The sequence below is a fragment of the Hyperolius riggenbachi genome, chromosome 2, assembly GCF_040937935.1.
Source record: "Hyperolius riggenbachi isolate aHypRig1 chromosome 2, aHypRig1.pri, whole genome shotgun sequence".
In the NCBI taxonomy this organism is placed as follows: Eukaryota; Metazoa; Chordata; class Amphibia; order Anura; family Hyperoliidae; genus Hyperolius; species Hyperolius riggenbachi.
Genome location: NC_090647.1, coordinates 246,256,931 through 246,273,759, shown reverse-complemented (window position 1 = coordinate 246,273,759; position 16,829 = coordinate 246,256,931).

Genomic DNA, 16,829 nt, shown 5'->3' with positions numbered 1-16,829 from the left:
GGGCCCTATGGGGTCGCAGGCATAAGGGGGGAGCATGCCCCGATCGCGGGGGGGGGGTTGGAAATTCCCCCCACCCCCTCCGCTAGCGCTTCCCCCTCTGCCCGCTTCCCCAAAATAAAAGTTTGCGGAAAGTTAATAGTACCTGGTGGCTGGCTGGCTAGCTGGCAGTGGTGAGATGAGTGAGGAGGAGTCCGACTAGGAGACGCGTTGAGGCCGGGCAGCGGGCGGTTCAGTGGCAGTCCCCTTGTGGTACTTCCGCCCTTTCTCTGACCTCACGTCCTCTACGTGATGACGCATACGAGGGTATGCGTGACGCGTACCCTCGTATGCGTCATCACGTAGAGGACGTGAGGTCAGAGAAAGGGCGGAAGTACCACAAGGGTACTACCGCTGAACCGCCCGCTGCCCGGCCTCAACGCGTCTCCTAGTCACTGCCAGCCAGCCACCAGGTACTATTAACTTTTTTTATGGGGAAGCGGGCAGACGAGGGAGCGCTAGCGGAGGGGGTGGGAGGAATTTCCGACCCCCCCCCCCCCCCCCCCGCGATCGGGGCATGCTCCCCCCTTATGCCTGCGAACCCATAGGGGAGCCATATTCGGGCGAACAGGGCCCTGTTCGGCCGAACAGGGGCCCTGTTCGGGGGGCATTGAGTAGTTCGGGCGAACCCGAACTAAAAGGCCGAACACCATCAGGTGTTCGGTCGAACTCGAACAGCACCCGAACAGGGTGATGTTCTGCAGAACCCGAACAGTGGCGAACACTGTTCGCCCAACACTAGTGTAGAGTGCACTGCTCAAGACTACCTGTGTCCCCTGGCTTGTGGAGCGGAGCGTGCAAGCAATGTGTCAGCGGTGCAAGGATCGGGGAGTTCCTCCTGTGTGGCATTTGCTGTGTCTCATATCAATGGCCCCATCTAGTGGCATCTCAAGACACAGCTGTATCATCCTTGGGGCACATTTGGCTATGGGGAAGGGGGCTGACTTGTACTGGGGTACATCTGGCTACTGTGAAGGGGGCTATACTGGGGAGGGTTTTTTTACGCGAGTCATTTCCTGTTTTCCTGGTTTCTGAGCAAACCTCAGCTTATATGCGGGTCAGCTGATATGTGAGTATACGGTACACTTTAATAGCTTCCTACTTCTTAGTAACATGGTATTCTATATTGTCTCCATAGTTACTTAATTCCTTCAAAGTAATGTGCACAATAAATAGACCTATATAATAAAATTAATTATCTTTCATTTTTTTTTCAAACCCTTTTTTTTACTGGGATTTAACACATGCAGTAACTTGGTTACTTTACTAGACCGTTTTATAGCTCTCATCAGTTTGTTAAATAAATTGTACTGAGCTGTAATGACTAACTGTGTAACAGAAGTAGTTTCCATTTTCTGATTTAATGGAAATCTATTGAACAGGGAATGATATTATACAAGTTAAAGCACTGGGTCGAACAGCATTTCTTAAATATATGGAAACAGATATTTGTATATGATAAACAGGTCTTCCTTCAATGATTAAAGATTTGTTTCACAACAAGTAAGAAAATGAAACATCTTGCATAATAAAAAGAATCGGGTGAGGCAGTGCCCTGTCTTAGCAATAGTTATATCATAAAAGGTCAAGTCTTGCATCAAAGTACTATGTTCTGAATGGGTTTATTGGCCATTTCTCCTTTTCCTTTCCCAAGCATAGTATTGAAAGGTATAAATGGTCAGTGATGTTACACTGAGAACTTTCGTGAGTGTTTTTAAATTGTTGAATGACAGGATCCTGGCCAGCTATTAGTAAGTGTTTGAAGAAGAAAGATAGGAGCAGAAAAAAGGGAGAGGATTGCAGGTAAAGAAGGGGTTTCTGCAACAAAGAAAAATGAAACAAGGTTTTGAAGGAGTGGAAACTGGGGGATTTATATAACTTTATTTAACATCCAGTGTCTGCTTTTCTCTGTCAAAACATTTCAAGTTTTAGTCTTTTTACCTCTAGAGAATGGCCAAAGGGTCAGCAAAAGTCCCCTTTAACCTGGTAGAATGGATGTTATAACTTACGGTATTTTAGAGTCCCCATTAGGAGTGCAGGCAGGTAATGCATAACCCTTCACATTACCACCACCTCTAGACACACTAGAGGTAGCATTTGGTAATGCTTAATGTGAAACTGCCTTCTTAAAACAGAAGGTGTTTGTAATGATTCAGCTTTATGTAAGAAAGAAAGATCCCCCATGATGCATCACTGCTGAATATGCAAATCATCCCCTTTTTGACTGTGAAAGTTTATCACATCTCCAGGACTCCAGAATATGGTAATTCTCATGGCTTTAATGCAAGTCATATTATTTTTTTGCATTTCAGTTCAGTAATTGCTAGCATGCATACAAATATAATGCTAAAATTGCCTATTGACCAGTACATATTGTAAGAACTTACAGCTTTGTACACAGTAGAAAGGAATGGTAGCATAACAAAAAACAAGCTGCACCTGACTGACATTTTGCATGCAAAGGATTTCATACTTGATTCTTCCATCATGATGAGGTCTTCCTGTCAGAAGGGACCCTGGCAACTAGTCATTAAAATGAAGAAAGGGCGGACTTCCGGTTCCGGTGCCTGGATGTAAGCAGGAGGAAGAGAGAGCTCCGCAGATTGTGCTGCTCCTGATCAGCCTTTACCGCAACTAAAGTGCCCCCACGCCTTCCAGAAGACGGCGGCTGATCACCCGCTGATAACACACAAATGAGGTTCTCTGCACAATAAAGAATCTGACTAATCATAAAGCGCCGGGGCCGGACGATTTGTCCACTGAATATTATAAAATGCTGAAGTCAGACCTGGCTCCCCTACTGACCCAACATTATAATCATATCCTGACGACAGGTACCTACCCGACATCATCCAATTTTGCCTATATTGAGCTACTCCCCAAACCTGGTAAGGACTCCCTGACCCCTGGATCGTATCGTGCTATATCACTAATCAACTTAGACTCAAAAATATTATCTAAAATTATGGCAGACCACCTGGCAGAGCTAATGCCAAAACTAGTAACTACCCACCAGACGGGCTTTATAAGACATAGGTCAGCGGTCTCAAATATACGTAAACTCCAAGTTCTAGAACAAGACAATGCAAAAGCCTATCCAGAGACCTGTAAAAATTATGCAGTGTTATTAATCGATGCAGAAAATGCATTCTACATCGTAAATTGGGGTTGGCTAGAAACAGTACTTAAAGGGATACTTAAGTCAGGCAGAAAAAATGAGGTTAACTCACCTGGGGCTTCCCTCAGCCCCCTGCAGCTGATCGGTGCCCTCGCAGCCCCGCTCCGATGCTCCTGGACCCGCCGGCGACGACTTCCGGTTTCGCCGTCACCGGCCGACAGGCATGGGATGGGAACGCGAGTGATTCTTAGCGTTCCCAGCCGCATTAGCACCCCCTATACTGCTATTGTGGCTTTTGCCGCAATAGCAGCATAGGGGGTGCTATTGTGGCTGGGAACGCTAAGAATCACTCGCGTTTCCATGCCTGTCGGCCGGTGACGGCGAAACCGGAAGTCGTCGCCGGCGGGTCCAGGAGCATCGGAGCGGGGCTGCGAGGGCACCGATCAGCTGCAGGGGGCTGAGGGAGGCCCCAGGTGAGTTAACCTCATTTTTTCTGCCTGCCTTAAGTATCCCTTTAACAAGCTAAATATCACAGGACACTTTCGAAAGCTTCTTAAAGCAATGCAATCTAACCCCTGTGCCCAAATCTATACCCCAGGTTTTCTCTCAAACAGATTTCAGCTACAGAAAGGTACGAGACAGGGCTGCCGCCTGTCTCCATTGCTATTCAACCTAGTGTTAGATCCACTAGCATGCATCTTAGAAACACAAATAAAAAGGATAAAAATAGGGGAAGAGGTATTGACACAAGCAATTTTTGCAGATGACATTTTAGTCTATGTCAGAGCCTGCCACACAGCTGAATACAGTTTTCACATTGATAAAAGAGATAGGGGAAGCCAGTGGGTTCAAGATAAATATTTAAAAGTGTGAGATCATGCACCTATCTGGGAGACCACCTGTTTCATCCCAAAACAGTTGTCCCATAAAACTCTGCTCCCAAATAAAATATTTAGGTGTAAATTTCCACAAAAATCCAGACCTACTCTAGTCCATCAATTATTCTCCCTTAATATCTGATATCAAACGCCAACTTCAAAGCTGGATGAAATTACCAATAAATTTAATGGGAAGTGCAGCCTTAATCAAGTCAGTGAGCTTTGGACGCCTATTATATCTGTTACAGACCCTGCCCATACTAATCAAGCATATAGACATTAAAGTATTAAATAAAGCCTTTATGGACTTTCTATGGAGACACAGAATTGCTCTTCACAAACTCCAAAAACCAAAAGATAAAGGAGGCCTGGCCTTACCCGATATAAGGAGATACAACCTAGCATGTATGATAAGACATTCTAGAGACTGGATTAATGGCACTAATGTGTATTCCAATTATAACCTGGAATCAGCTCATGCTGAATCATGGTCCCTCACAGGGCTCCTACATAGTAAATTTACAACTCTCCCCATTTGGGTGAAATGTAGCAAACTAATGTGTGACACAATTGCTACATAGAAAGAAGTGTGTAAAAAATGTCAAGTCTCTTACTCAATTACTAAATTTATGCCATTCTGGGGCCATCCTGGTTTTCCGGCCAGCCTATCTCATGGGGGATTCCTTGACTGGGAAAAAAAGGACTAGTTAAACTAGGTCAATTAATAAATTTGAGAAATAAACCCTTGTACACATTCCGTGAAATAAGATAAAAATTCTAAGTACCCCCTCACCATTTTCTCTATTATGGACAGATAAGAGCCCACATTTTCAGTAATCTCAGAAACATCAAAAATCTTGTACAATTAAACAATATGGACAAATTCCTTTTCCCCATCTTCCAAAGATATCATTATCTCAGCTCCAGTCCACGCAGCAGAATAGGGATTTATCAAGCCAATCCAAAAAAACAGGTGCCGATTTTGGGGCGTGGAGTAAGGAACTGGCTGATCCTGATATAGGGAATAAGATACTTGTGGGCCTGGGGATTTACAGAAAGCTAATGTTAGGAGAAACGTGGAGGAAATCTCACCTCAAATTTATACATAGGGCAAAATATGCCTTTAATATTAGATACACCAATCCCCCACTTCATTATAAACCAAATTGCCCCAAATGCCACCTATCAAATGCTAATCTTCTCCATTGTGTATGGTTGTGCCCATACTAAAGGTCTACTGGAACCAAGTGCTAGAATACATCCATCGAATGTGTAAAACAAGGATAGAGCTAGATCCATCTCTATTACTTTTCAACTACTACGCATCAAGTGTCTGCTCAAATACGGATACCAGACAACCTGTAAGGGGCTTTAGCCCTCTACCCTGATATTGTTATCAGTGCGGCCAGAAAAGTTATTTTTAACAAATGGATTTACGCATCAGTACCAACTATATGGGATGTTCAAGAGGAGCTGACTCATCTGTTCAATCTGGACAAATTAGATGCCTTAATTCATAAGGAAAAACGCACCAAGCACTTCTTTAAAACCTGGAAAGCCTTCATTCTAGACACCCATTCCACAGCTGAAAAGAACAGACTAATGGAGTGTAACGATTGTGGAATTCTCTCCGTGATCAGCGCACAAGACGTGCGCCGACACGGCGGAAATCCTCCACAAGCGTATAATTTGCGGGAACCCAGCAAAAGGTGCAATGCACCTGTAGATGGAAATTTCTGTCGGCAGGTGGAGCTGTGGAGTGCAGAGGAACAGCTCCTCTGCCCTGCCACAGACGCAAGACAGGAATTGTACGAAGGGAAGAAACGCAGGGCAAGATAGCCCTGAAAGAGAGAGAGCAAAGCGACAGAGGGTATGTGTGTCCACCAATCTAGTCGCCAACCCGCGACAGTGCACACACAACAGCAGATACGTAGCAGGAACGCAATCGCGAGAGAGGCGATTGCCAGAGGTGACACAAGGCTACAGCAAGGCAGAGCACGAGAGTAGCAAAGGCACAGCAAATAACGCAAACACCGCACTCATTCGCAACAGTGCACGCGTTTATGCGCGGTCTCCGCATGTTAAGCACAACAGAGACAAGCACGCCTAACTAACCACCGACAGACAAACATGAAACAGAGGACGCGAGCGCTTGCTCAACGGCTACCCCACCGAGCCCCCAGCAAGCGTTCGTAGCAGACAAGACAGATACACGAAAACAGGAATAAGTGAGAGATAGGATCCACAGCACTAGCGCAAGAGGCTAGTGCGATCCAGGAAGACAGAACAGAAGGATCCACAGCACTAGCACAAGGCGAGTGCGATCCAGGCAAGACAGATCAGAAGGATCCACAGCACTAGCGCAAGGTGAGTGTGATCCAAGCTAGACAGGCAGATGAGATAGCTGGTAGCAACCGCTGCTCCAGCTATACTCCAAGAACAAAGATCAGAACGATCTCCTGTCGACCACCGCTGGGACAGGACAATCGCAACAGACAAACAAAACAGATATGCAATCCTAACTGCACTAGGGAACCTGCCTAGTGCAGTCCCAGGAATTACTCTAAGCTAATCTTCAAACAATGAGCAAGGAATAATTACTTTTTAGGATAAAGACAATGCGTGGCGAGTGCACTCGATGAGAAACCACTGTAGCAACTTCAATACTGGTGGTGCATCAACTAGATATAATTGCATAGGTTATTCATTGTTTTTCAAAGGAGAGGGATAAAGATTCCAGGAGCAGCTCACCATCACTTTAAAACTGTACCTTTTAATCCAACATTGCTAAAAACATGAAACAGCTTTTCACACTGATAAAAATAATACTTATCAGACACATCAGTGAATATAGAGGTGCAGAGGATGAGTCGACGGCCGTTTCGCCCCCACTTAGGGCTTTCTCGAGACCGAACCCTTCGGTCTCGAGAAAGCCCTAAGTGGAGGCGAAACGGCCGTCGACTCATCCTCTGCACCTCTATATTCACTGATGTGTCTGATAAGTATTATTTTTATCAGTGTGAAAAGCTGTTTCATGTTTTTAGCAATGTTGGATTAAAAGGTACAGTTTTAAAGTGATGGTGAGCTGCTCCTGGAATCTTTATCCCTCTCCTTTGAAAAACAAACAATGAGCAAGGCTGACACTCCAGGAGTGTTTCACAGGACTAACCCTTATGACCAGCCCAGGTCTGTGATATCACATGACAAACGTATGCAAACTCCTCAGCAGCAAGCTGCAAAACTGACAAAAGGTCTCTCTTCCAGAGACCTGCAGAATGCAGACCTGAACAGTGGCCAAAAAGCTGCCTGCCTGCGCAGGCAGCCGAGCGGATCCTCACATGGAGCACTTCAAATATACTGGATGGTACTGTACAGCTCAATTGGGGGGATCGCTGGGGAGACTTGAGATCACAAGCTGATGTTCATGCTCTACTTTTCTTTCTCCTTTATGAGATCCTATCAGAACCAGTTAACTGAATCTTCACATTATCAAAAGGCTCTTTTTGAATCACTTAAAGATGAGAGACTGACCAAGGGGTGGGGAGGGGGGAGTGGGGGTAGGTGTTTTGGGCTATGTGTTGTTTTTGGTAGGAGGGTAAATGGCATGGTATTCATCACTATTTTCAGTTACTCTCGATTTGTCATGTACCAAGCACTACCCTGTATGTTTGCAGGTTTTGTACACCTGCCATCTTTCTGTATTTTCTTAAAAATCAAATAAAATATGTTTAAAAAAAAAAATGAAGGAAGGGCGCAGAGTGGACCATGCACAACCCTAACCTCTGTTTTAAATGCCCCAAAAAACTGACATGCAAACATAATTGTTAACCTCTAAGCAGCTAGCTATTAGAATGGAGAATGGGGTGCAGTGTGGATAACGCACACCCTTCCAAGTTTTTTACACAGTAGAAAAACAGAACTAAAAGGGCCTGTTTCCACTACACACAGATTGGATGCAGAATGGACGCAGAAAAACTGACTCCAATGAATGCCTATGGGCCTGTTTTCACTAAACGCGATTTTTCTGATGCAGATTTTCCCATAGGCATTCATTGGAGTCAGTTTTTCTGCATCCATTCTGCATCCAATCTGCATGTAGTGGAAACAGGAACAGTTTTGTACACAGTAGAGAGGAATGGCAGCTCAAACCAAGCTGCACCTGACTGAAACTGGCTGCCTAGAGCTTCAGGGCCTCTTAAAGACACAACTGCACCCATTTCAGCTGAGACAGGTGCTAAACACCTAATGGAGGATGTTTGCTTCCAAAATAATTTGCATGCAAAGGATTTCATTCTAGACCCTTCCACCGCGATTAAGTCATCCTGTCAGAAAAACCCTAGCGACTGGTCATTATTAAAATAGAGGAAGGGGTGCACTGCAGCGTGGACCGCGCACACCCTTCCACGAAGCACAAAGAGAAGTTTGTTAATTTGTTTTTCTGACAAGGGTAGGGAGGAATTTGACTGACCATAGTATGACTGACTTTTTTTAAAAGACCTCTGTCGCAAAAATCTTTAAATTTAAAATATATGTAAACCTATACAATTAAGAAGTACGGTTCTTCCATAGTAAAATGAGCCATAAATTACTTTTCTCCTATGTTGCTGTTACTTACAGTAGGTAGTAGAAATCTGACAGAACCGACCGGTTTTGGACTAGCCCATCTTTTTATGGGGGGTTCACAGTGATTTCCATATTTTCAAAATGCACTTAGTGAATGACAGTTGCTCCATCCAACTGCCAAAAAAGTGTACGTGAGCAGGGAGGCTGGTCAGCATCTTTGTATAAATCTTTTTCAGGCCGTGCTGAGAATCCCCTACGGAGAGATGGACTAGCCTAATGTCAGATTTCTACTACTGTACTACTGTACTGTAAGTGACAGCAACATAGGAGAGAAGTCATTTATGGCTCATGTTACTCTGGGAGAAATGTACTTCTTATTTGTATGTGTTTTAAATTTTAAGATTTTTGTGACAGTTCCTCTTTAAGTATGATTCATAAATGTTCCTATGTAACATGATGCACTGTAACTAGAAACATACTAATACTAACTGGGGTGATTACATTTTCTTTCACAACAGTACAAACACAATGTTGTGTTGCAAATGAAGGACAATAAACCCGACTTACAGCCAGCAAAAAGAAGTGATAATGGACATTTTCTGCAAATAATCCATACAACATCTGACAGCTGGAAACATGATCATGGACAGTGTAAAATGCTGTAAAGATGTCAGTGCTATATTAATAAATGATAATTATAAGAATAGTGTTGTTTATATAATTGCATCATTGCACCTTACTATTCCTGTCTGGCACAAACTCTGCCTGTAGTAGCCTCTAAATATAATGCAAGTACACAGCACTTCCTGGCACCCACAGTAGTAGAAATAATTCTTCCAATCTCTTTCCCCTACTGCATCTTTTTTAACTAACTTTGTTCTCAGCAACCGGCTACAACACTATCTGACTCATTAGCTATAATTCCAACACTGTCTGACTACTTACAATTTCTCATTACAATGGCAGCTGGTAGGTCACACATCTACTCTTTTATATGGGCATAGGTGGATCATTAACTAGATGATCAAGGCATCCAGCAGGATACCTGCCACCACCAAGGTGATTCTATATGTTATAGACTAAATAATTATAAAACCTGCGTTTGGATCAACGCAATGTTATCTGTGCAAAAATCTTCATCTCCCCCATTCCACCTTATTCACATTGAGTAAGTACTGGCAGCTGCCATCTTGCATAATAATGTAACATCCAATTCATTCAAGGGCTGCTGTTTTTAGACTTTACAGACTTGTTATCTTTCTCCTGGTTTATCTTCTGCTTACAGCCATAAAAAAGCAATTGGCAACCTGGGGAGCCCTCTGTTTCAGCTCAGTACTGTACAGCTCAATGACCTATAAGACTGAAGGAGAAAATGAAACTGAGACTTTCTGGCATGTTTTCATGAAAGAGTTGTTGTTAGAACTTAGAATAGTGTGGTTAATCTATTGGAGTACAAAATAAATGTTGACTGTCGTACTGCTTTAACCAGACCACAAATAAAAAGTACAGCAGGAAAGCACATGGAAGTATCTCAGCATGAAGTAGATACTTAATCATACGCAAAAGGGAGAAAGGTCAATGAGCTGGGATTGATTTGCAAAGAGAGATGCAGAAAACAGAGAACATGTTGCCCTGAACAATAAATTAGCTTTTAACTATTAAATGAAACAGTCTAATTAGTGTCTGTCTGCGCATTAGCCTTGCTTTATTCTGCTTCTTTCAGTGTCTCTTGTGCATACGGTAGCTGCAATGCCTGCATTGTTTCCTGTAGATACACTGTACTGACTGGATGCAGAACAACACAGAACACCTGAACAAAAAGGTACACACAGGTCTATATTTTATCAGTGTAACAACATCACATGTGTTCTGATTAAAAGCCACAATATAAAAGGATATATAGCAAAATAACTTTCAACTAGATTTATTTGTTATAATCGCGGGGTGTGAGAGGTCCAGGGCTCGTCTGCACTTTCCTCTGGGTATCGCATGGTGGTGTGGGGGCCCCCCTGGCCAGTAAGAGAGTCCAGGGCCCCCAGCTGTCGTGCGAACCAGTGTTTGTGATTATAATCGCGGGCAGCATCCAAATACTTGCCATGCATAAATACAGTATTTTCCTGATTTCTCTTCATACTTGTTTTTATGAATCCCTACATAATATGTCGTTTTTCTGCTTTGTATTCGTGGCTGCCTTGGGTAATCTGAAATAATGCATAATGTTTTAAATGCTTGTTTTTTTTTTTTTCTAGAAGACCATATTATAGTAATTCTTTCAGCATTCACCAAAAAGTCCTGATGACATTAAGTGCTGTGAGTGGAAATGAAGATGTGCTGGTGCAGAGGTGTTATACATTACCAGCAGTAAACATGAATTAGTCACTAGTGACTCCACTCTCCCCCCAAAAAATATCTGACAGAGCCTGAGCAGCCACAAGGAGCCAATTGATTTCCTTGACACAAAACTAATCCTAAACTGAACGATTTCCTGTGGGCCATATTCACATCATCTGCACTGTAATTAAACCTGACATGCAATTTGTTAAAAGTTACAGTTTGAATTAAGTTTTCTGTCTGTAGGTTAAAGTGGAAAATTTGAAATAGTTTAATAATTTACATTTTGTCTAGTCTATGGATTTTCATCAAGGAATACAAAATCTAGATTACTGAAATGGGTAGCTTAAATAAAGGCTGCAGAAGCTAAAATATTTTATCAATATGAATGACAGTGGTAATTGAAATCAGGTATTGCTGATATTTATTCTGTAAAGCCCATGGCCATAATGTATTTTTCTAGCCAACCCTTCTTCCTCCTCCGCGAACCTAGTGCTGTACCTCCTAGTTCCTAGACCTTCCTATACCTAGCTATGGGGTTCCTCAACTCCTCCCAATATATCCATCAGCCAAGTTGACAACAATGCCAATCATTGTTTGACAGACTGATTGGCACTGCCCTGACTGCTCCCCTCTCACAGCCCTCCAATCAGAGGCAAAGGAGGGTGGTACATTTCACAGCCACTCACTGAATTTACTACAGGAATGTGTGCTTCTGCAAACTTGCAGTAAATTGCTTTTAAAGGGTCACTTCAGGGGTCCCAGCAATGAGTATAAAGTGAAAATTTGAGGGGGACTACGGTTCACCTGAGCTTTAATTATAGAGGGTGTGAAAAAAAACAAATTGGGTGTAAAAGTAAATTCCGATGCAAAAATGACTTTGGAGAAAATTTGAGCTCACTCCTAGCCAAGAATTAGTACAGAGGATGCATTGTTCTTACCATAGCAAACTTTGTTCAGTGGTTGCTTAGTAAAAACTTCACTTGATTTAACAGCTTAACAAAAATGTGTAAAACCAAACACAGTGGCCAAACACAATAAGAACTCATACAAGTCATTAGTAAACAAAACTTATCTTTAACAATGACTGTGTCTTCCACAAACTATATAATTCCATATTTAATGCTCCGCTGCTCTACTGCAAAAGCCTCCTTTGTCTTGGCTTGCTTTTGTGTTTCAACAACACTTAAAGCAGACCTGAACTCAGAACTTCCTCTATGCTCTAAAAGATACACAACAGCATAATAATCTTTAAAGCGGTATAAAACCTGACATAATATTCAATAAAAACATGTTTTCCTACTTTTTATATGCCATACGATTAGGATATTTGCTTTTTTGCATAAGTATTATTATTCATTTAGAAATGATACGTTTTTAAAGTAGGCTTTTATCCCTCTAGCCAGGGATCAGGCACAAAGGCAGCTGGATTCTTCCTTCACTCGGATGGTTGTTGGCAGGCAACAAGCGGCTCTGAAGTTGTACACCCTGTCTGTGTGCGAGTCCGCTATATGCGGTTGCACAAACAGATTGTGGTGGATTTCAAAGCATCAGCTCCAGGATTGAGGGATCTAAAAGCAAAGCTTCATGCTGCTCCATGAGTCTTGCACAGGCAGTTCACGGGCAGTTGGAGTGGTAGTCTGATTGTAATGCAGCAATGCGTGTAGGAAAGAAGAAACGGCGGCTGCCATATAGTGTTAAGATTTATTAAAATATATTGCAACGCATTTCAGGAGACCAAGTCCTCCTTTCATCAGGCAAAGACTCTTTGCCTGATGAAAGGAGGACTTGGTCTCCTGAAATGCGTGAACTGCCTGTGCAAGATTCATGGAGCAGCGTGAAGCTTTGCTTTTAGATCCCTCAATCCTGGAGCTGATGCTTTGAAATCCACCACAATCTGTTTGTGCAACCGCATATAGCGGACTCGCACACAGACAGGGTGTACAACTTCAGAGCCGCTCGTTGCCTGCCAACAACCATCCGAGTGAAGGAGGAATCCAGCTGCCTTTGTGCCTAATCCCTGGCTAGAGGGATAAAAGCCTACACGCTGGCTACTCCTGTACAGGCTCGCCAGCAACTTCTAGAGGTGAGATTATTCTGAATTCACCCAATCTACTGCTGTACTGTTCCCGAGTGCGCTCTGTCTCTTCTTGTCTCAAACACAGATACTTTTGCCACCGAGGTGGATACCAAGAGCAGCACCTTTATCCTTCCCCTCTTCTACCCTGCCACACTGATCGCTCCTTCTGTTTGCCGGAAGTAAACCGCCTGCTTCTTTTCCAAATACGTTTCTAAAGTACACTTATTTTACTCTGAGAGCTGACTTTGCATTTTATTTATAACTGCTTTATTCATCCTCTAACTTAATCAAAAAGCATCTGAAAGCATTTATGCTTGTCTGACTTTGTTCAGGGGACCCAGCAGTGTGAGAGAAGGCTTTGTTTACATTTCTGACTTGATACAATTAAACACAAGATAACATTATGGAGGAGATTTTAAACTAGGATCTGGGGAGAGGCGGGAGGATAAAGTCTCAATATGTAGACAAGATAAGGTAAAAAGACAGTGGGAGCCTAACATTATGGGGGGTGGAGAGGGGGGTGGAGACAGTGTAAAGATTAAGGAGGTTGGTAAAACTTCAAGTAGCCCATTTCGTGTAAACAAAATTGGTAAATGTGTTGGTAAAAATATAAAGTGCATGGTAACCAATGCTCGGAGCCTTGCAAATAAAATAGACGAACTAGAGTTCATTCTGAATGACAAAGGCTATGACATTGTGGGAATAACCGAGACATGGATGGATGAAAGCCATGACTGGATAGCTAATTTAAAAGGATACAATGTGTTTAGGAGGGATAGAACAGGGAAAAAAGGTGGAGGGGTTTGTCTCTTTGTTAAGAATTCTTTTACAGCTGTCCTCAACGATGAGATGGAGGAAGATTGCGAAGATGTGGAGTCCGTTTGGGTAAATATTCATGGTGGAAATAAAAGTTGCCAATTGCTTATTGGGGTATGCTACAGACCACCTCTTATTAATGAAGCTGCAGAACTGCGATTACTACAGCAGATTGAAAAAGCTGCAAGTAAAAACGAGGTCATAATTATGGGCGACTTCAACTTTCCAGACATTGACTGGGGTATTGAGGCTACCCATTCTGGTAAAAGCAGCAGATTTCTTGCAGCACTACAGGACAATTACTTGACTCAAATGGTAACGGAACCAACTAGGGGGAATGCGTTACTGGATCTGATCATTTCTAATAGACCAGATAATGTATCAAATGTGCAGGTTCAAGAACATTTGGGAAATAGTGATCACAACATGATAACGTTTGATCTGGTGACTGATAGGCCACGGGGCAGCGGGACCACTAAAACTATGAATTTTAGAAAAGCAAAATTCAATTAAATTAGGCAGGCACTAAGTTTGGTGAACTGGGATAATGTACTACAAGGGGACGACACTGAAGGGAAATGGCAAGCTTTTAAATGTATTCTCAATCAATATTGTAGTATGTATATCCCATATGGAAACAAAATGTCTAGGAATAAAAAAAGGCCTCTATGGATGAATAGAAAGGTTAGGGATAAAATGAAGAGGAAAAAGAATGCCTATAAGGTCCTAAAACAGGAGGGGACTGAGGCTGCACTAAGCAATTATAAGGAGTGCAATAAAAATTGTAAAAAAGAAATTAGGCTGGCAAAGATCGAAGCTGAAAATCAAATCGCTAGGGATATCAAATCTAACCCAAAAAAGTTTTACAAGTACATCAACTCTAAAAAAAGAAAGGTTGACTGTATAGGAATCCTAAAGGATGAGGGTGGGAACTCAATGGTGGACGACCAAGGTAAGGCAGAGTTATTAAATGCTTTCTTTGCTTCTGTCTTCACAAAGGAAACAGCACTGTTGCAAATTACAGAGGCAGAAGAGTCTCAATCTTCTAACTGTAATATTAAATACTTAACGCAGGAAGAAGTAAAGGCAAGACTAAATAAATTAAAAATAGACAAGGCACCTGGCCCGGATGGCATGCATCCTCGGGTCCTAAGAGAATTAAGTTCAGTTATAGCTAAGCCCCTTTATCTTATCTTTTGTGACTCTCTTGCAACTAGCAGAGTCCCAGTGGATTGGCGTACAGCCCACGTTTTCCCATTATTTAAGAAGGGCAAAAAATCTGATCCAGGAAATTATAGACCTGTAAGCTTAACATCAGTTGTATGCAAACTATTTGAGGGGTTACTAAGAGATACTATACATGACTTCATAGTAGAAAATAATCTTATTTCTCAGCATCAACATGGGTTTACTAAAGACAGGTCCTGTTTGACTAACATGCTCAGCTTTTATGAGGTAGTGAATGCTAATATGGATATTGGGAATGCTGTAGATGTGATATACTTGGACTTTGCAAAGGCCTTCGACACTGTTCCCCACAGAAGTCTGGTGCAAAAGTTGAGGATGCAAGGACTGGGGAAGAGTTTGTGTGCATGGATAGGGAACTGGCTAATGGACAGAAAACAAAGAGTTGTGGTCAATGGATCGTACTCAAAATGGGAGACTGTTAGCAGTGGGGTCCCACAGGGGTCTGTACTGGGTCCAGTGCTCTTCAATTTATTTATTAATGACCTAGTAGATGCAGTAGTGAGCAATGTTGCTATTTTTGCAGATGATACAAAATTGTGCAGAATCATCAACTCTCAGGAAGATAGTGTCATATTGCAACAGGATCTGGATAGGATGGCTATATGGGCACATACATGGCAGATGAAATTCAATGTTGACAAATGTAAAGTCATGCATTTTTGTCGTACCAATGGTCTAGCACCATACAAAATAAATGGGATACAGTTGGGAACATCAAACTTGGAGAAGGACTTAGGAGTACTCATCGACAACAAGTTAAATAATCGTACTCAATGCCAAGCCGCTGCAGCTAAAGCGAACAAAATTTTGGGATGCATTAAAAGGGAAATAAAAACTCGAGATGCTAGCATAATATTGCCCCTGTTTAACTCTCTAGTAAGGCCACATCTGGAATATGGAATTCAGTTCTGGGCACCACATTAAAAAAAAGATATTGCAGTTTTAGAGCAGGTGCAGAGACGAGCTACAAAATTGATACGTGGGATGGAAGGTCTCGCTTACCAAGAAAGGTTAGATAAACTGGGTTTATTTAGTCTAGAGAAAAGACGCCTTAGAGGAGATCTAATTAACATGTATAAATACATTAGAGGGCAATATAATAGCTTGGCGGATGAGCTTTTTGTCCCTAGGCCTTCTCAAAGGACTAGAGGACATGAGCTGCGCATGGAGGAAAAACGTTTTAGCCATTTATTTAGGAAAGGGTTCTTTACAGTAAGAGTGGTTAAGATGTGGAATGCATTGCCACAGGAAGTCGTTATGGCAAACTCTATACCTGCATTTAAAGGGGGCTTAGATGCTTTCCTTGCGTTGAAAGACATCCATGGCTACAATTACTAGGTTATGCCTAATGATGTTGATCCAGGGATTTTATCTGATTGCCATCTGGAGTCAGGAAGAAATTTTTCCCATTTGGGGCTAATTGGACCATGCCTGGTAGGGTTTTTTTCGCCTTCCTCTGGATCAACAGGGGTATGTGGGGGACGGGCTGGAGTTGTACTTTGTACTGGTTGAACTCGATGGACGTATGTCTTTTTTCAGCCAAAATAACTATGTAACTATGTAATTATGTAAAGTTCGGAAGCGGCCAGCTCTGCTGGCAAGGAAAGCTTCTGAAGCCTGTGTTAACCCTTTGAGTGCAGTTCTAGTAAAAAAAAAAATGCTGGTTGTATATAATATGCTGTAAATAATCTATTAGAGCAAAGAAGAAATGCTGGGTTTCATTCCGCATTAAAGAAAAACATTTTTTTGTTACAGCTGA